This window comes from Artemia franciscana, chromosome 21, assembly GCF_032884065.1.
Source record: "Artemia franciscana chromosome 21, ASM3288406v1, whole genome shotgun sequence".
NCBI lineage: Eukaryota > Metazoa > Arthropoda > Branchiopoda > Anostraca > Artemiidae > Artemia > Artemia franciscana.
Genome location: NC_088883.1, coordinates 711863 through 729998, shown reverse-complemented (window position 1 = coordinate 729998; position 18136 = coordinate 711863). Strand labels below are relative to the sequence as shown.

Genomic DNA, 18136 nt, shown 5'->3' with positions numbered 1-18136 from the left:
ACCTGAAGTGTGGAATAATTTGGAAATACTCGGGGTCATCCCAGAGAATTGAGCATCTCCCAACGTTTGTAATTGAGAATGAGCCATACTGGCCTGCTTCATCTTCATTTTCTTCATAACTGTCTTGAACATATTCATCGGAAGCCATCGGATATTCCCTGAATGCCTTACTAAAGTTAGAGGCGTTATCGGTTAAAATCTCTCGTTAATTTTTATCAACTGCAATTTTGTACCTGGCAAATACGCCATTCAGTTGTTCAGTAATTCTGTCATAAGTGAATGAGCCCTTGAACAAGCAACAAGCAAGGGGATAAGATTTCCATTTCAATCCTCGTTGAGCAAGTGTGCAGTCATTCCCAAATAGCTTTTGTTGTTGGCAGACCAAATGTGTGTCGTCAGCGACATGTATTCGGTGAGTTCAAAATCACAAACCATATCTTTCTTTACTTCAAAAACTTAGCTTCAATTTGCACTGCTAAATCTGTGCAAAAGCTGTGCAAATGTGCTTCCTGGAACCTTTGCATAAAGTGCAAGATCTGTTATTAGATTTTTGAACAACGGCTTCTCAACAGTATACAGGGGTTGCATCCCATTCATAGTACAGTCCAGTGCCAAAGAATTCACTTTTGACTAAGTCAGTTTCAACGATCTTGCAGCAAAGAAATCTCCTTTAACTTTTTTAGAAGACGAGCTAGAATCAGGGCCATTATTATCTTCATTGCCTTCAGATTCAGACGACCCCGAAAGTGAGCCTACAAGTTCACTAGCCTCTTTGCTACTTTATTTCCTTTTGTTCTTACTGTTTATCACATTTATCACAAACAAACTGTCCGTTCAATACATATAGTAGTTCTGCCATGATAGCGTCCTTTTTTGAAATTTCGTGCCGGGCCAGGAGCCGCTAGACTAAACTCCATTCATCCACTAATATATAGGCAGTTCAATTCGTTGTATCGCCCTGCATCATTCTGGTATAATTTTTCTCATCAAGAAAGTACTTGAGTACTTAAGTATCCTTAAGTACTTCAATTTTTTACTTAAGTATAAGTATTGAGTACTTTAGACATTTTTTACTTAAGTAGAGTACAAGTACTCAGATTTTTTACTTAAGTAATTACTAAAGTACTTTTAGTTAAGTATTTCCCAACACTGGTTCAAACCTTATATAAGATAATTTTTTGTGTTTGAGGCTAAAAAGTTGAAAATGATTAATATAAAAGATTTTCATAAATTAATTCCAATTTCTTTTATCTCTTTTCTCTCAACTAACTGACTTTGAATCTCTGCACTTAAAATGTAAAGCTGAAAAATTAAAACTTAAATCATTTTGATATCTATGTTATGTAAAGGTCAATCAGTTTTGTGCTCCTTGTTTTCGCTTGTACCCAAAGATTCTCGAGAAAAAACTATTTTCTACATTTTAGTACATTTTGAAAACGAGTTTATTTTATTTTATAATTGTTATTTTAGAAGCCACTTTGGTCAAGTCCATTCTAAAATGTACTTGATAAAATTCTTCATCCTAAGCCAAGTTAGCTGACATGTTCAACTCTGCTCCTTGTTGGCTAATTTGTTATAATTATTCGTGTTAATGGAGATATGCCTTACCTTAACTGAAAGATTATTCTGTGCGGAATTTTCAAGATTAATTCCAGCGGATGTATGATACCATAAACATAAAATGGATTGTGCCTCTTTTTTTAATTTCCTTTGTTTTCCCAGCACCTCGTCAACTAGTTTCTGGACGGCTTACATATCAAAGGGCTAGGACAAAACTTTTAATATATTTTATAATTATTATATATTCTCTGAGGCCAACCTGACTTTCATACATAATGATGATAGAAGGTAATAAGCTTACCTAAGCTATGGATGTCAGGTGACTGATTTTTCTTCTAACGATTTGAATTAACCTGATGATGACAGGCACAGGTCCTGTCGAAATTATCGTTAGAAGAAAAATCAGTCACCTGACATCCATAGCTTAGGTAAGCTTATTACCTTCTATCATCATTATTTATAATTATTCAGATTTAATGGCCAGTTGCCAGATGATCAAGATGAATGTGTTTATCAAATTGGTGACCACAAACATTTCTGAGAAGAACTAAATGAAAAAGAGCATGAAAAGAATGACACATTGGTGTTGGCAAATGATATTCTTTTAAAGTGTCATCCAGATGCAGTTAGTGTTATACGACACTGGATAACCATCATCCAGTCTAGGTGGGATGTGGTGTCGAATTGGGCAGGACAGGTAAGCGAAGTACTTTAAGTATTCAACTCTGTCAACTGCGTCAATAGTTAAAGACGTTACATGTTATTATATTATAGGTTATGTGTTATTATATTATATAAATTAGATCTTACTGTCGTTTGCCAGGCCTTCTCCCTAAAGGAGTGGAAAAGTATTATTCATGTTCCACTGATGACTCATGTTTCAAAATCTAAATACTATGAGTAACTTAACAGATTGGGAACTGGCGATAGTGTCGACACAAAACCTCAGCGCCATCTAGCGTTTGGCAACTAAACGCTAGATAATTTTTTATTTAATATTCGAAATTATTAGGAATTAGAGCTCTTAATAATTTTGTATGTAAAACTTAGCTAATCGAAAAAAGAAATCAGATTGAAATAATAAGTATTATTCTCACAAGTATTCTCACAATAAGTATTGCACACAGAATAAAAACTTAATTGTAGTACGATTATTCTGAAGTCCTTGTTATTAAAATCAATTAAATTACTATTTTAGCCCAAGCAAAATACATTTTGAGTGACATTTTTCTAAGAAGCGAAAGCATATACACGGACACTCTTCCAAAGCTTGTACAAACACATAATTGGTCAGAACGTAACTAATTATGTATTAACTACATAAGTAGTCAATGTTACAAACACCAACGAAGTACTTGGTCCCGTTTGGTTAATATTACTTGCGGTTCGTCGTAAGTTTATTCCTTTTAGGTTCTTGCGGAAGTTACTTTTGATTATTTAGGGAATATTACTTGGTCACCAAGCTACTTAACAGACATTATTCAGTGTACGCTTCAGTGCCATATTTCTTTCTAATTCAATCAAAGATCTTATCAAAATAATTTTCTTAGCAACTTGATGTATAGAAAGGAACTTCAGTATGTTTTTTCTATTGAATGCTTGGTGTGTGGCGTCTTGGTTTTTGGCGAAGATCAACTAAAATTTTGTTTTAAATTAATATATACGTCTTACGATTATCGTTGGTTTTCGAGCTCGTTCTCACTTAGTTTTTCTTGTTTATCTCTCTTTCTTTCTAACTGCACCCACTCCCTATCTTTTTTTGTCCCTCCACCCTCCGTACCTTTCTTGTTATTCTAAGACTAAAATCTTTCAGAGAGATCATAAATTTTAAGAACACATCAAACAGCTTCGCAACTCAGCTGATTTCCTGGAAGAGCTTCTTAGTTGGCTAACAAAGCAAGAAAACACGTTAGTTGATAGGGACGCTGAGCCTCTGCCTGATGATATACCCACAGTTGAAGAGCTAATTAAGGAACACAACCAGCTGATGGAGGAGACAGCAGCTCGTACGCCTGAAGTTGATCGAGTCTGTAAACCCAAGCAATAACCCAAACTGAGCACGACGAAAAAGCCATCTAGGAAGTCAATGTAAGTTCTACAATTACTAACTTTAGATCCATATATATTGATTAGGATAAATTATAATTTAAAACTAGACCTACGTTGCCTGGGCAACGTGAAGTGTTGCGGCAACCTTTGTCCGGCTTCGCCCACTAAAGTGTTTTGAGAGCAACATTTTGGTTTTGTTTCTTCTCTATCGATCAGTAATCACATGATCGAATGCTATTCTTCAGCGTTAAAAAAACAACAAAATACTATCGAAAGAAGGGACTAAATTGACTTTGGAGCTAGTTGAACTTTATCCTTTTCAATTGTAGACATCGTGACAGATGAAAACTCGGAACTATATCTTATATAATCTAGTTGGTATTATAAAGCTATCCCTAACTTTTCAGGATCAAAATACCATAGATGTCATTCTACTAATTATTACGAAACTATCTCATTGTTTTACATTCTCGTTTGTGGTTATTTCTTTACTATCGGTTAAATGATGAAGTTGTCAGCCTATCGAAGTTTTTAAAACGGTATGTTCAAACAAGAACGCAATCAGTTGTCACATGACCAAAGGCTATTCCTCAGCGTTGAAAAAACAACAACTACAAAATAATATCGAAAGAAGGGACTAAATTGACTTTGCAGCCAGTTGAACTTTATTCTTTTCAATCGTAGACATCGTGACGGATGAAAACTTGGAGCAATATCTTATATAATCTAGCTGGTATTATAAAGCTATCCGAAACTTTTCAGGATAAAAATACCATAGGTGACACGAATTATTACGAAACTACCTCATTGTTTTACCTTATCGTTTGTACCCGTTACATAAACACTTAATTCTGTCAAATTTAAAGCGAACGAATACAATGTGCACCAATTTGCACAAATTTCTAGCCCAAATTGAACAGATTCTTACTTACAAGTCCCTCTTCCGTGATAGACATCAAGTTCACCGGAAACAAATAAATGGATACACCAACTAGCAAAAGTTGCAAACCCCTCATCGCAGAAAATGATTGTATCCCAACAGCCGATTATTACTTACGAGTCCTCTACATGTCTTACCACTGGAACCAAATTGGTTTAACCATCAAATACACCGGAAACAAATAATAGGTACACCAACTAGCGAAAGTGGCAAACACCTCACTGCCAAAGATGATTATGAGCTAACAGTTGTTTCTTGCCCAAAGTGAACCGATTCTTACTTATAAGGCCCTGTCCCGTGATAGGCATCAAGCTCACTGGAAACAAATAAATGGGTACACCAACTATCATAGTTGCAAACTGCTCATCGCTGAAGTTGATTGTAGCCTAACAGCAGATTATTACTTACAAGTCACCTACATGTCTTACCACTGGAACCAAATTGGTTTTACCATCAAATACACTAGAAACAAAAAATAGATACACCAAATGGCAAAAGTTGCTAACCCCTCATTGCCGAAGGTAATTGTTACATAACAGCCGACTGTTGCTTACAAGTCCTCTATATGTCTCACAATTTGTATCGGCCTAGATTTTGTTTCAGTGTATACCTTACTACTTAAGTTGTCAAACCCTTGAAACTTTCAAACTCGTATACCTCACGAAGAAACTTTTGTACCAACAAATGGATGTCATATCTTTGATCAGATCATCAAGAGCTATCGATTGCCGTCAAAAAAAATTATATCTGTCTTAGTTCAAAAGTTAATTTTTTTTTGCCGTAGGCCAACTTTCTAACGTCACCACTTAGAAAGGAGCAAAGGATACGCTCCAATTTCTTTAGCAATGAGAGAAATTTTAAAGTTTATTAGGCACATCTGACACCATTTCTCTACAGCAATCCCAAGTCCGAAAAACCGAATGATAAACTCGGCTGAAATCACGAACAGAAATGTGTAGAAACAATAGATGACAGCACTTTCGGACCCGTTGGAAAATGGTACATTTCCACTTTTGTAAATTTTTCTATATATCAGTCAAAGAAGATATATTCGCTGTTGGGCTGGGTAACCGCCGCATATATTTAACACTTATAGATTTTAGTCCATCTTCAATTTGAAAGTTGTGCCTGCCCGCTTGCCTGCTAGAACGGAGCTTTCCACTGGAAAGCAGAAACATGGTTTGATGAAACGAAAGCTTGGCTATACAACTTCAGATAATCCTCTCTGACATAGGCTATATAACTCCACTTCACTTCGCACACCATTGGCTCTGGCTCGCGGACAAGCAAAAACCGTCCTTTTTGGCCCCAGGCAAGAGTTCTGCGGAGCTTTCCAAAATGTAATGGATTATCATCAATCCGACCTGAGGTCACAGTTTCTGTAAAAACCGCACAGTTTGGACCCTTACCAGTTTCCAGGAATAAGCTGAGATCGGTGGCATAGAAAAAAAAAAAAAAAAAAAAAAAACCGGGACAAAACCAAAGTGCTGCTCTCGCAACAAAATTAATAAGCAAATACTGCTACTATTGCTAACAACTCACAGCAACACCTAGCCACCTGTTGCCAATACATCTGCACAAGCTCCTCCATCACAATATATTCAAAACTTACCTCTTAACATTATTCCAAGAGGTTTCATTTTCCTGCAACCTCCTTACGACCGAGTTCCTTACAACATTCTCGTACCCATTTGGGAACGGCCTGCTTTTTGTTTGGCCAAGAAGGACGATCTTTTGCAATCTGTTATCTTTCATCCGCAAAACATGTAGGTATCTCAACCTTTTTCTCATTATAGCCCTAAAAAGTGGGACTGAACTCTATTTTTAGTACAGCTTACTGTTTGAAATCTGATCAGTCTGATGAGCACCCAAAACAATCCTTCTTACAAAATATTTCTTACAAAAAACTGGGACACTACTAAGACAGAAACAAAATGAATAACCAGCACCATCTAGCCATTCTGAGCTAGGAAACTAAGTGCTCATTGACAATGAGATTGTACTAAGACTGAACTTAGCTAGCGGTAATATGGGCCAATAAAATTTATGCATGGAATCACCCAAAAGTTGAATGAAAAATTTGATTGGCTCAAAGTAGCACTAGCTCAACTTCGGTATTCAACTAAATCCTCTAGCCTACCCATGAACTTGCAAAGGTAAGTTGTACTAGAGGTGTGGTTATATTAGTAAAATCCCATTGTGAATAGGCCTTAAGTAGAACCTAAATAAAAAAAGTAGTTATTTCCATAGTCTATTTTTTTTTACGCTGAAGATGAAAAGTTTGCCAAAGGGTACAGTAGAAAGGCCTATATACGTGTATATTTATCGAAACTGGCCTTGCCTTGCTCTGCTTATTGTATAATCAACAAAGAGTATTTAGAAACAAATTAATGTGTAAAATTTTTGAATTTTATTGTGAAATCTTGTTTCTGCTGTTTGAATTCTAATTTATATTAAACTAGATTAAGTTTGATTAAATTGATTAAGCTGTGATCTTGTCTAGATCTGCTGCGTAATGGTCCATTGTCATTTGAGCCATTTTCTAGTTATCTCGGTTTTCTGTTTCTTTCAATATGTTTTACAAGCTGCAGCTAGGTTTCTTTCAAAACTCTCTACTTCACAAAAGATAAAAAAATGTTAAGTCTATATCGGAGTGCCGAAAATTCTCTCGTGTCCGAGTTTTGAGCGCTTTGTATCAAACTGTATGTAAATGCACCCTAAATAACCCGAAATCAAGGTTTACGGTGTTTTTTTTTTAATCTTTTTACATCATTTTGTGTATACTGTAAGTCTGGAAAAAATACATAGGAGACAGGTCACTCTTTCCTAAATCCAATGAAAACTAGCTGCTTCGTGTGAAAGTAAAGAGTGACACTAAAACCTAAAAGGAATATATTTTATCCAATATTTTAAGAAGTGCCATCCCTTAAGTCCCCTGCTCTTTACACTGAAGTATAATCTATGCTCTAAAAGTTTGATTGGTTTAAGAACTAAAGGTAATTCGGTAATTGCAGGTAATTTGGTCTCCTATCATACTTCATTTATATACATATTTCATATACTCGATTTAAAGAACATTTAATTTCTAGTAACCGCATATTTATGTACCAAGGATTTCTCTCGTATCACTTTTTATTTGCTTTATATCAAATCGTATGCGTTTGCAGTCCAATGGTTCCGAACTCGGAATACGCGTTTAAATTGGCCTTCCCTCTACTTTTTACGATCAGTGGTGTATATGTTAAGGCATAGGCAATACGTCACTGTAAACTAAATCTAGAACACAAGCTTAAAAAAATGGTGGTAAAGAGCGATACCAAAATCTTAAAGGGACAGACATTGTCCTACATATAATGTGGTATTGTGGACTCCTAAGCCTCCTGAAATTAATACCATTAAAGTTTAGCTTACGCTTTGTAAGATTCTGATTACTAGATCAAATATTTTGAAACTTAAGTGAAATAGGGTCTAATTTTGGTCGGTCGATACCTCCAAACAGACTACAATGGGCTCAATTCCTTAAAAATTGGAGAGTGGGGTGTTTTCGTAATTTAGGGGGGAGGATAATTTCGTTGTTTTTCTGACGAAAATGCTTGGTATAGGCCATTCTTCTATGAAAATACTAACAAAATAATTTTTGAAATATAGTGGGGGTGGTAATATCCCCCCACTCTATTAACGCCATTGAAAGACTATTTTATTCAAGTAGATAATAAATAGACATTTGGGGTGTTGTAGAAAATATCCTTTTTAGGGGTATGGGAGAACTTTTCTGCTGATGAAGAGACTTGTCTTCTACATTCTTTCTGCATAACTGGTAACGTACGCCTCAGACTACCCCTAGGTGATTCCTCTTGAAAAAAAAATTAACAAATGAATTTGACTTATTCAGGAAGCAAGGAAAATATTGTTTTCCAAAACAAATCTGGCCCGAGATGCAGAGCTCTTTCAAGCACCTATTTACAACCTTGCTCACTATTTCTAGCACCAATCTTGATCCTCGTAGTTTGTCATGAGAAACTTCTCCTGAGTACAAAATGCAATCTATAAAATCTAGGTGTGTTTTATTTTAAATGTTTTGCTTATTTTTATAAGCTTCCATGGTGGCAGCATATCTGTAGGTCATGGTTAATGCCATTTAGAGACTTAATGTATATTTGGCTTATGCTGTCAAGCTTTTCTGTGTAAGCTTCCTTCGTGGTTTATCTATGCCTAAGATTGAATGCTATCTAGAAAATCTATATTTGGCTGACTCTAGGTGGCAAGTTTTTCTATATAAGCTTTTTAGATGGTGGTATTTCTATAGGCTATGTTTAATGGGATTCGATACCTCAAATTATTTTGCGAGCCTCATTGTCCAAAGGATCCATTAGCGAATTCTCCCATGGAACAAGAAACGTTCGAGAGGTATTGCGAATATGTGGTTTGACTGAAAAGACTATGAAATGTTACTTTCCCTATGTCCATAATGATTTAAATCAAAGCGTAATATCACTACAGGGAACTCCCAAGGCTGCTTCATTGCTCAAATGATATTTCCTTTGTGCTGATTTTTAATGTTTTCCTTGTAGGTATGCTAAAACATTTTTTGGGGTTGCCCTTTCCTGAACTTAAAAAAAAGAAATATCTGCTTTATTTAATAAAAAAAATCGCGTTTTTCTAATGATGTAAGTTTCATTAAAACTAAATTTCTCTATCACAAAACGGATTTCTGATAAATTTCTGAGATTTCTGAGAAGTTAGGTTTAAACTAATAATTTAACGAGTTTTTTTAGGATGCCTCTAAAAGTGTATTTTAAAGCTAGAACACCCTAACTTTCATTCAGCTTCCCGATAGATATAGAATAAGATCTAGGGGAGTGGGGGGGGGAGATATAAATTTGCATCTAATCCCTCTTGATTTACGGGAAAATATCTGGCTTACATCTTTATATTTTATAGTAAAAAGGAACGTTAAACCCCGAAACGAACAGAATTTTTTTGTATATAAGGTGTTTAAAATAATTTAGGTTTAACCGTATATAAGAGCTGCTAGAAATTAGGTGTCAGCTTTTAGTTTTACGACGTTTGTTCAGATCTCTTGTTCAAACTTTGGAGGTTATGGCAAGACCATTAAATCAATTACACATATTTTGTTCTCACGAACTAAAAAATTTATAATTGCCGTGATTGGGTGTGGTTCTTAAAGGTATCGAATCCCCTTAACGCCATCTTGAAAATTTGAGCTTGTTTGGTTCATTAAGAAAAAGTTTTCTCTGTAAGATGGTGGATATCCATGGGTAATGTTTAATATCATTTAGCAAATGTAGATGGGCTAAGATCTATATATTTCCTCTGCAAGACTCCGTGATAGACTTCTCCGTGATGGGGCATATTTATTGGTTTTGTTCTAGGACTTCTGCTTTAAAAGGAGGTGTGATAATATGCTTTAACGGTATTAATGCCAGGTTATTGATGGAAAGCTCATTAACCCTCAAAAGCACCATGTTGCAACCCTGATCGGGGACTGAACTGCCGGTTTTTATATTCAAGTCTGAAGAGACAATGTTTTCATCTTGAGTTTCAAAGGCATACCCGTGAGAGCGACAAGTTGGCTTTTTCACAAAAAATGCAGTATATTTTCGGTTTTGTTTTTATGGCACTTGGTATTAACAGTGACATATAGCGATCGCAATTTCTGTCTGTCTGTCTGTCTGTCTCGGTTTTGCTAGTTTAGGCACTTTCAGATCAGCTAGGACGTTGAAATTTGACACCCGTATCAGGGACCAGACCAGATTCAATTAGAAATAGTCGTTTTCCCAATTTGACTATCTGTGGGGGGGGGGGGTTGGAGTGGGGGGCCGGTTAATTCAGATAAATAGAAAAAATGAAGTATTTCTAACTTATGAATGGGTGATTGGATCTTAATGAAATTTGATGCTTGGAAAGGTATTGTGTCTCAGAGCTCTTATTTAAAATTCCGACCGTATCTGTTGACATTGGGGGGAGATGGGTGGGGGGGGAGAGGTAAGCCTAAAATCTTGGAAAACGCTTATAGTCGAGGGATCGGGATGAAACCTGGTGGGAAAAATAAGCAGAAGTTCTAGACACGTGATTGAAGTAACCGGAACAGATATGCTCTCTTTGGGGGAGTTGGGGGGGAGGGGAGGGTTAATTCTGAAAAATCCGAAAAATGAGGTATTTTTAACTTAGGAACTGGTGATCGGATCTTTATGAAATTTGATATTTGGAAGGATATCGTGTTTCAGATCTGTTCCGTTAAATCCCGACCGTATCTGGTGACTGGGGGAATGGGGGGGGAGAACCTAAAATCTTGGAAAACGCTTAGAGCTGGGGATTGGGATGAAACTTGGTGGTAAAAATAAGCAGAACTCCTAGATACGTGATTGACATAACCGGAACGGATCTGCTCTCTTTGGAGGAGTTGGGGGGGTGGGGGGTTTGTAATTCTGAAAAATCAGAAAAATGAGGTATTTTTAACTTACGAAGGAGTGATTGGATCTTAATGAAATCTGATTTTTGGAAGGATTTCGTGTCTCAGACCTTTTTTTTAAAATCCCAACCGGTTCCGGTGATATTGGGGGGAATTTGGGGGGGGGGACCTAAAATCTTGGAAAACGCTTAGAATGGAGGGATCGGGATGAAACTTGGTGGGAAAAATAAGCATAAATCCATGATACGTGATTGGCATAACTGGAACAGATTCGTTATCTTTGGAGAGTTGGGGGGGAGGGAGGGTTAATTCTAAAAAAATAGAAAATGAGGTATTTTTAACTCACGAAAGAGGGATCGGATCTTAATGAAATTTCATATTTAGAAGGGCCCCGTAAAATAGATATCTTTTTTTAAATCCCGACTGGATCCAGTTACACTGCTTAGAAGGGGGGGGGGACTGGAAATCTTGGAAAACGCTTAAAGCAGAGAGATCAGGATGAAACTTGGCGGGAAGAATAAGCACAAGTCCAAGATACGTGACTTACATAACTGGACCGGATCCCCTCTCTTTGGTGGATACAAGGGGGTGGGGGAAATTCGAAAAAAATTAGGAAAAATCAGGTATTTGTAACTTACGAAAGGGTGATCTGATCTTAATAAAATTTTATATTTAGAAGGATCTTCTGTTTTAGAACTCTTATTTTAAATACCGACCAGATCTGGTGACATTGGGGGGGGGAGTTGGAGGGGTAACTGGAATTCTTGGAAAACGTGAAAATCGAGGTATCTTACGAATGGGTGATCAGATCTTAATGAAACTTGATATATAGAAGAATCCTATGTCTCAGATGCTCCATTTTCAATTCGAATTGGATCTGGGGACATACAGGGTTGGAGGGGGGAAACAGAAATCTTGGAAAACGCCCAGAGTGGAGAGATCGGGATGAAACTTGATGGGAAAAATAAGCACAGGTTATAGATAAGTTATTGACGTAATTGGAACGGATCCGTTCTCTTTGGGGGAAGTGGGGGTTGTTAATTTGGAAAAATTAAAAAAAATTGAGGTATTTTTAACTTAAGAGCGGGTTACCAGATCTTAATGAAATTTGATATTTAGAAGGAAATAATGTCACAGAGCTTTTATTCAAATTCCGACCAGATCTGTTGACATTGGGGGGAGTTGGAAGGGGAAACTGGAAACCGCTTTGAGTGGAAAGATCGGGATGAAACTAGGTGAGTAGAATAAGCAAATGTCGTAGATACGTGATTGGCATAACTGGACTGGATCAGCTCTCTTTGGGGTGTTAGGGGGGCGGGGTTCAGTGCTTTTGCGAGTTCGGTGCTTCTGGACGTGCTAGGACGATGAAAATTAGTAGGCGTGTGAGGGAGCTGCACAAATTGATTTGATAATGTCGTTTTCCCCGATATATATATCGGTTTTCCCCGATATATATATATATATGTATATATATATATATATATATATATATATAATATATATATATATATATATATATATATATATATATATATATATATATATATATATATATATATATATGAATATATATATATATATATATATATATATATATATATATATATATATATATATATATATATATGAATATAAAGTATATATATATATATATATATATATATATATATATATATATATATATATATATATATATATATATACATATATATATATATATATATATATATATATATATATATATATATACATATATATATATATATATATATATATATATATATATATATATATATATATATATATATATATATATATATATATATATATATATATATATATATATATATATATATATATATATACATATATATATATATATATATATATATATATATATATATATATATATATATATATATATATATATATATATATATATATATATATATATATATATATATATATATATATATATATATATATATATATATATATATATATATATATATATATATATATATATATATATATATATATATATATATATATATATATAAATATATATATATATATATATATATATATATATATATATATATATATATATATATATATATATATATATATATATATATATATATATTATATATATATATATATATATATATATATATATATATATATATATATATATATATATATATATATATATATATATATATATATATATATATATATATATATATATATATATATATATATATATATATATATATATATATATATATATATATATATATATATATATATATATATATATATATATATATATATATATATATATATATATATATATATATATATATATATATATATATATATATATATATATATATATATATATATATATATACTTTATATTCTTATATACAACAAAATTAAAGTTTTTAAAGTAAAGTAAAAGTAAAGTAAATTAAAGTTTCATAATAATAAATGGCTTGTATGTCCAAGCATACGTCTCATATTGGGATGCAAGGTTACTTTTCTAGTATGTGCAAAGAAAATAAGACACTTTATTTTTTATTTACAAAATCAGTTTTTATAATAATAAATTACGTGTATATTCAGGCATGCAACTCGTACAAGGTCTTAGGTTTTTCTGGTATGTATAAAGAATTAAGACTGTGTCGAATTTATACTAAAAATTACTTAAAAAAAAACTTTCCACAAAACAAGTTTTTCAAAGAAAAGTGAAGAGCTCCATTAGGCAAAGAATGATCAAAAATAAAGTCAAATAATCTTCTAAGCATAGAACTATTACAAATCACTATACATAAATAAATGAAACTCAAAACGAGCAGAAATTAAAATAAATAGCCGAATAAAACTCAGAACGAGCAGAAATTAACATGGGCTGATAGCCCCTATGCCTTCTCAAGACCACAATACATTTGCGCTTTACTAAAAAAACAAAACAAAAACAAACAAACCAGTGACCGTAGTTTGTCAGTTTAATTGAAATTTGCTGACATTTTTTCCTTACGGTTTTGATTATTTTTCATTTATGAAAGTAAGAACGGTGAAAACATTTCAAACGTATTAGTTTTCCGTAAAGTGCTGTGGTGTCTTGTTGGCAACTATAAAGACAATGCCTTTTGATTTGTTTTAAAGCAACATGTAGTTTTAAAGCACAATGGTCCAATTGCCCAATTGTGGGGGGTTGACATGCCTAATATCATTGAAGACATAGTTGCTGGACCGATCTACTATGGTGAATAAAATACTGTCTAAAAATTTGGAGTGGATGTGTTTGGAAAATGAATGGGCTTGAGGGAAGGGCTGCTTGCCCTTCAATCTCTTGTTACTCTTAGAAAGGGCACCAGACACTTGTGCCGTAATTGGAGTGGAAGGAGGAGGACTTCCCCTTTCAAATATCTAGTAAAAAATTTAAAAAAGTAAAGACAAAGTGAAAACATTTTAAATATATTTTTTGTTTTCAGTAAAGTGCATATTATGTTCTTGTCTTGAGAAGACATGGGGGTTGTCAGCCCTACTTATGTAAATTTTTGCTCGTTTTGAGTTTGATTCAGTTATTCATTGTATGATTTAAATAAACAAAATACGTTTAAAATGTTTAAACTTTTTAAACTTTGATAAATTAAAAATTATTAAAACCTTAAATAATGTATATCAGTATATGTATATTAAACAGACAATTCACAGCCATTTTTTTTCAGTATAGTGCAAATTATGTTCTGGTCCTTTGAAGGTATGAGGATTGTCAAATGTCAAATATATATATATATATATATATATATATATATATATATATATATATATATATATATATATATATATATATATATATATATATATATATATATATATATATATATATATATACAAAAGTTCAGATGTCTTGATAAACTCTGCGCATGGCCACTTTAAATGCAGGAAGTGCAGGTGGAACTATCTCTAAAAGAAATGCTTCAGTATTTTCAAATATTCTCTTGGTTGAATTTTATTTATTTCTTGTAGTGATATTAGGCAAAAAAATATATTGAAGTTATTATTTCCATTGTTGTTATTGATTTTTTTTTTAATTTTAGTTATTATTTATAATTGTTTAAAAATCGTTTAAAAAGTGTTCCTCCAAAGATAAAAATTGTTTAAAAAGTGTTCAATATTTCTCAATTATTGTTATTTTTGAATAATATTTATTCATAACCAAGATGAAAATATAATAATATTTGATTATTGCTACTAAAAAAAGGACAAGGGCACTCAGATATAAGATATTGGTAAGTAGTAGAAGTAAGGATATCATAAAATTAAGACCTCCAAAGATAAAAATGGTTTAAAAAGTGTTCAATATTTCTCAATTATTGTTATTTTTGAATAATATTTATTCATAACCAAGATGAAAATATAATAATATTTGATTATTGCTTCTAAAAAAGGACAAATTCCGAGTTCATCAAGTCGGAGAAGGAAAATACAGGGTTAGTGCTTTTTTCTTTTTTTTTGTAGAACGATATTCCGAGTTTATGAAGTCGGAGAAGGAAAACATGAGCTAGGCTGGAAAACATGGCTTATCTATGACCAGATTTGGAGGAAGTAATCTGACTGGAACAAAAATACACTTTTCAAACCAAATTTTGAGCTTGTCCAGTCAGAGAAGGAAAAATATAGATATACTACTTTTTTCTCTATTTCGTTTTTCTTGCAGAATTGTACAGCAACAGAGAAATTATACCACTTATTACCAAAAAAACAACTAATAAGGCTACCATGACTACCATGTATTAAAAAGATTACCATGAACTTAAACTTTTTTTAAGCCTAGTTGTTGGCTTTGTAGATCAAATAGACAGGATACATAGTTCATGGCTGCACTGAATCTGGAGAAAATATAGATAAATGGCAAGTACAAAATGTCCTCATCGAGTCAGAGAACACCGTTTTTGTTCCTTTATTTCAATTTTTTGTGCAGCATGGGTGTGCATAATAATTTCTCTTTTCATAATTTTTTTTTAAGATATTGGTAAGTAGTAGAAGTAAGGATATCATAAAATTAAGACCTCCAAAGATAAAAATTGTTTAAAAAGTGTTCAATATTTCTCAATTATTGTTATTTTTGAATAATATTTATTCATAACCAAGATGAAAATATAATAATATTTGATTATTGCTACTAAAAAAAGGACAAGGGCAATCAGTAAATCTTTCTATTGTAATAAGTCTGAAATGTAATCTGAATGTTTGTAAGGCTTCATTCCCCTTCACCCTAATCTGGAGGGAGGGGTATCTAATCATACGTCTAGTTTACGTCTATCTTAAACTCCTTAAATGTGGCCTTGGTTTTCACTGTTTTATCTTTCTCTAAGCTCCTATTTTATGTTGTTTTCTCGGACACTTGCATGTGCTGTGTGCTTGATTTTTCTTCTTTCTCGCAGCCATAAATCCAGCTCTCGCGAATCTACCCCTGGACTGGTGTTGCCACGTAAAACTAGGTATTTATTTCATTTTATTTATTGCACTTTCTGATTATTTTTGGGAAATGTTTAATGCTATGATGATTCGGCAGTCAAAAATTTAAATACATTAAAAGAAAAAAAAATCTTTTCGAACAATTGTGCTTGGAAGATCTGTTATTATATCAAAGTGAAATAAATAAATAATTTTCTTCATAAGTGATAACAACACCGTATATGGCAATAAACTACCCCAACAGAAAATAAATTATTAACGGTAATTACTCTTTTGCTTTTAGATGGCTCAATTATGCGCAAAATGTGTTAAGATGCAGAAGTTGCTTCTAAATTTGGATGTCCTCAAAAGATAAGGTATTTTGGAAAGACATTCATCTTGACGAAAACAATTTGTATGTGATTACCGAAACCTTATGTTTGTATATTCCTCATAGTTATGTCGTTGCTTTATGTCACACCATCGACAAAACAGTTCTGAAAACCGCGACTAAATCACTATGCCTTTTTTATTCAAACATTAAGCATTGAAAAAGGTAATAATAATTTTCGAAAAGAAAAATAGCCTAGAAAAAAGAATAAACCTCTCTCTTATAGGTGTATAAGAGACACCTGTTACCTGTGGATGTTATTACATAATAATCTTTGACTAATTGATAATAATAAATGATTTTTCTAGAGTTGCCAACAAGCCACCTTGAGATGGAAGCAGTGGCAAACATGTTTGACAGAAATCCCGAAGGTTACATCCCGACTGGAAAGAATTTATGGCTACACTGCGACCTGACTGGGAAGAGAAACCTGATGCCGAAAAGATCCATGGCGAAGTCAAGCGACATGTACAAAAATACACATGTCGAACAAAATTCCGAGTTCATCAGGTCGGAGAAGGAAAACACAGGGTTAGTGCTTTTTTCTTTTTTTTGTAGAACGATATTCCGAGTTTATGAAGTCGGAGAAGGAAAACATGAGCTAGGCTGGAAAACATGGCTTATCTATGACCAGATTTGGAGGAAGTAATCTGACTGGAAAAAAAAATGCACTTTTCAAACCAAATTTTGAGCTTTTCCAGTCAGAGAAGGAAAAATATAGATATACTACTTTTTTCTCTATTTCGTTTTTCTTGCAGAATTGTACAGCAATAGAGAAATTATACCACTTATTACCAAAAAAACTACTAATAAGGCTACCATGACTACCATGTATTAAAAAGATTACCATGAACTTAAACTTTTTTTTAAGCCTAGTTGTTGGCTTTGTAGATCAAATAGACAGGATACATAGTTCATGGCTGCACTGAATCTGGAGAAAATATAGATAAATGGCAAGTACAAAATGTCCTCATCGAGTCAGAGAACACCGTTTTTTTTCTTTTATTTCAATTTTTTGTGCAGCATGGGTGTGCATAATAATTTCCCTTTTCATAATTTTTTTTAAGATGTTGGTAAGTAGTAGAAGTAAGGATATCATAAAATTAAGACCTCCAAAGATTTTGTATCTTACACTAGCTAACGGCTGCACTATGACCAAACTGGGAGCAGCAAAACAGAAATGGGCTTGAAGAACCAAATTCTTAGTCTATCGAGTTGGAGAAGGGAAATATGTGGCTAGGGATTTTTCTTCTTCATTTTTTTGTTCCTGCTGGATTCTGCAGCAATGAAA

General features: G+C 33.2%; 1 protein-coding gene across 4 annotated transcripts in view; it reads left to right on the top strand.

Annotated features, from left to right (window-relative positions):
• LOC136041025 (microtubule-actin cross-linking factor 1-like) overlaps nucleotides 1-18136 on the top strand; it is a 215312-nt gene that overhangs the window by 45493 nt on the left and 151683 nt on the right. For 3 of the 4 annotated variants that reach the window (XM_065725545.1, XM_065725541.1, XM_065725543.1), the window contains exons 7-9: nucleotides 2032-2257; nucleotides 3374-3648; nucleotides 17154-17376. The gene's annotated coding sequence lies outside the window, so the exon portion shown is untranslated. Of the gene's footprint in view, nucleotides 1-2031; nucleotides 2258-3373; nucleotides 3649-16441; nucleotides 16499-17153; nucleotides 17377-18136 lie in introns of all 4 variants that reach the window. The other variant, XM_065725542.1, reaches the window with a different exon arrangement.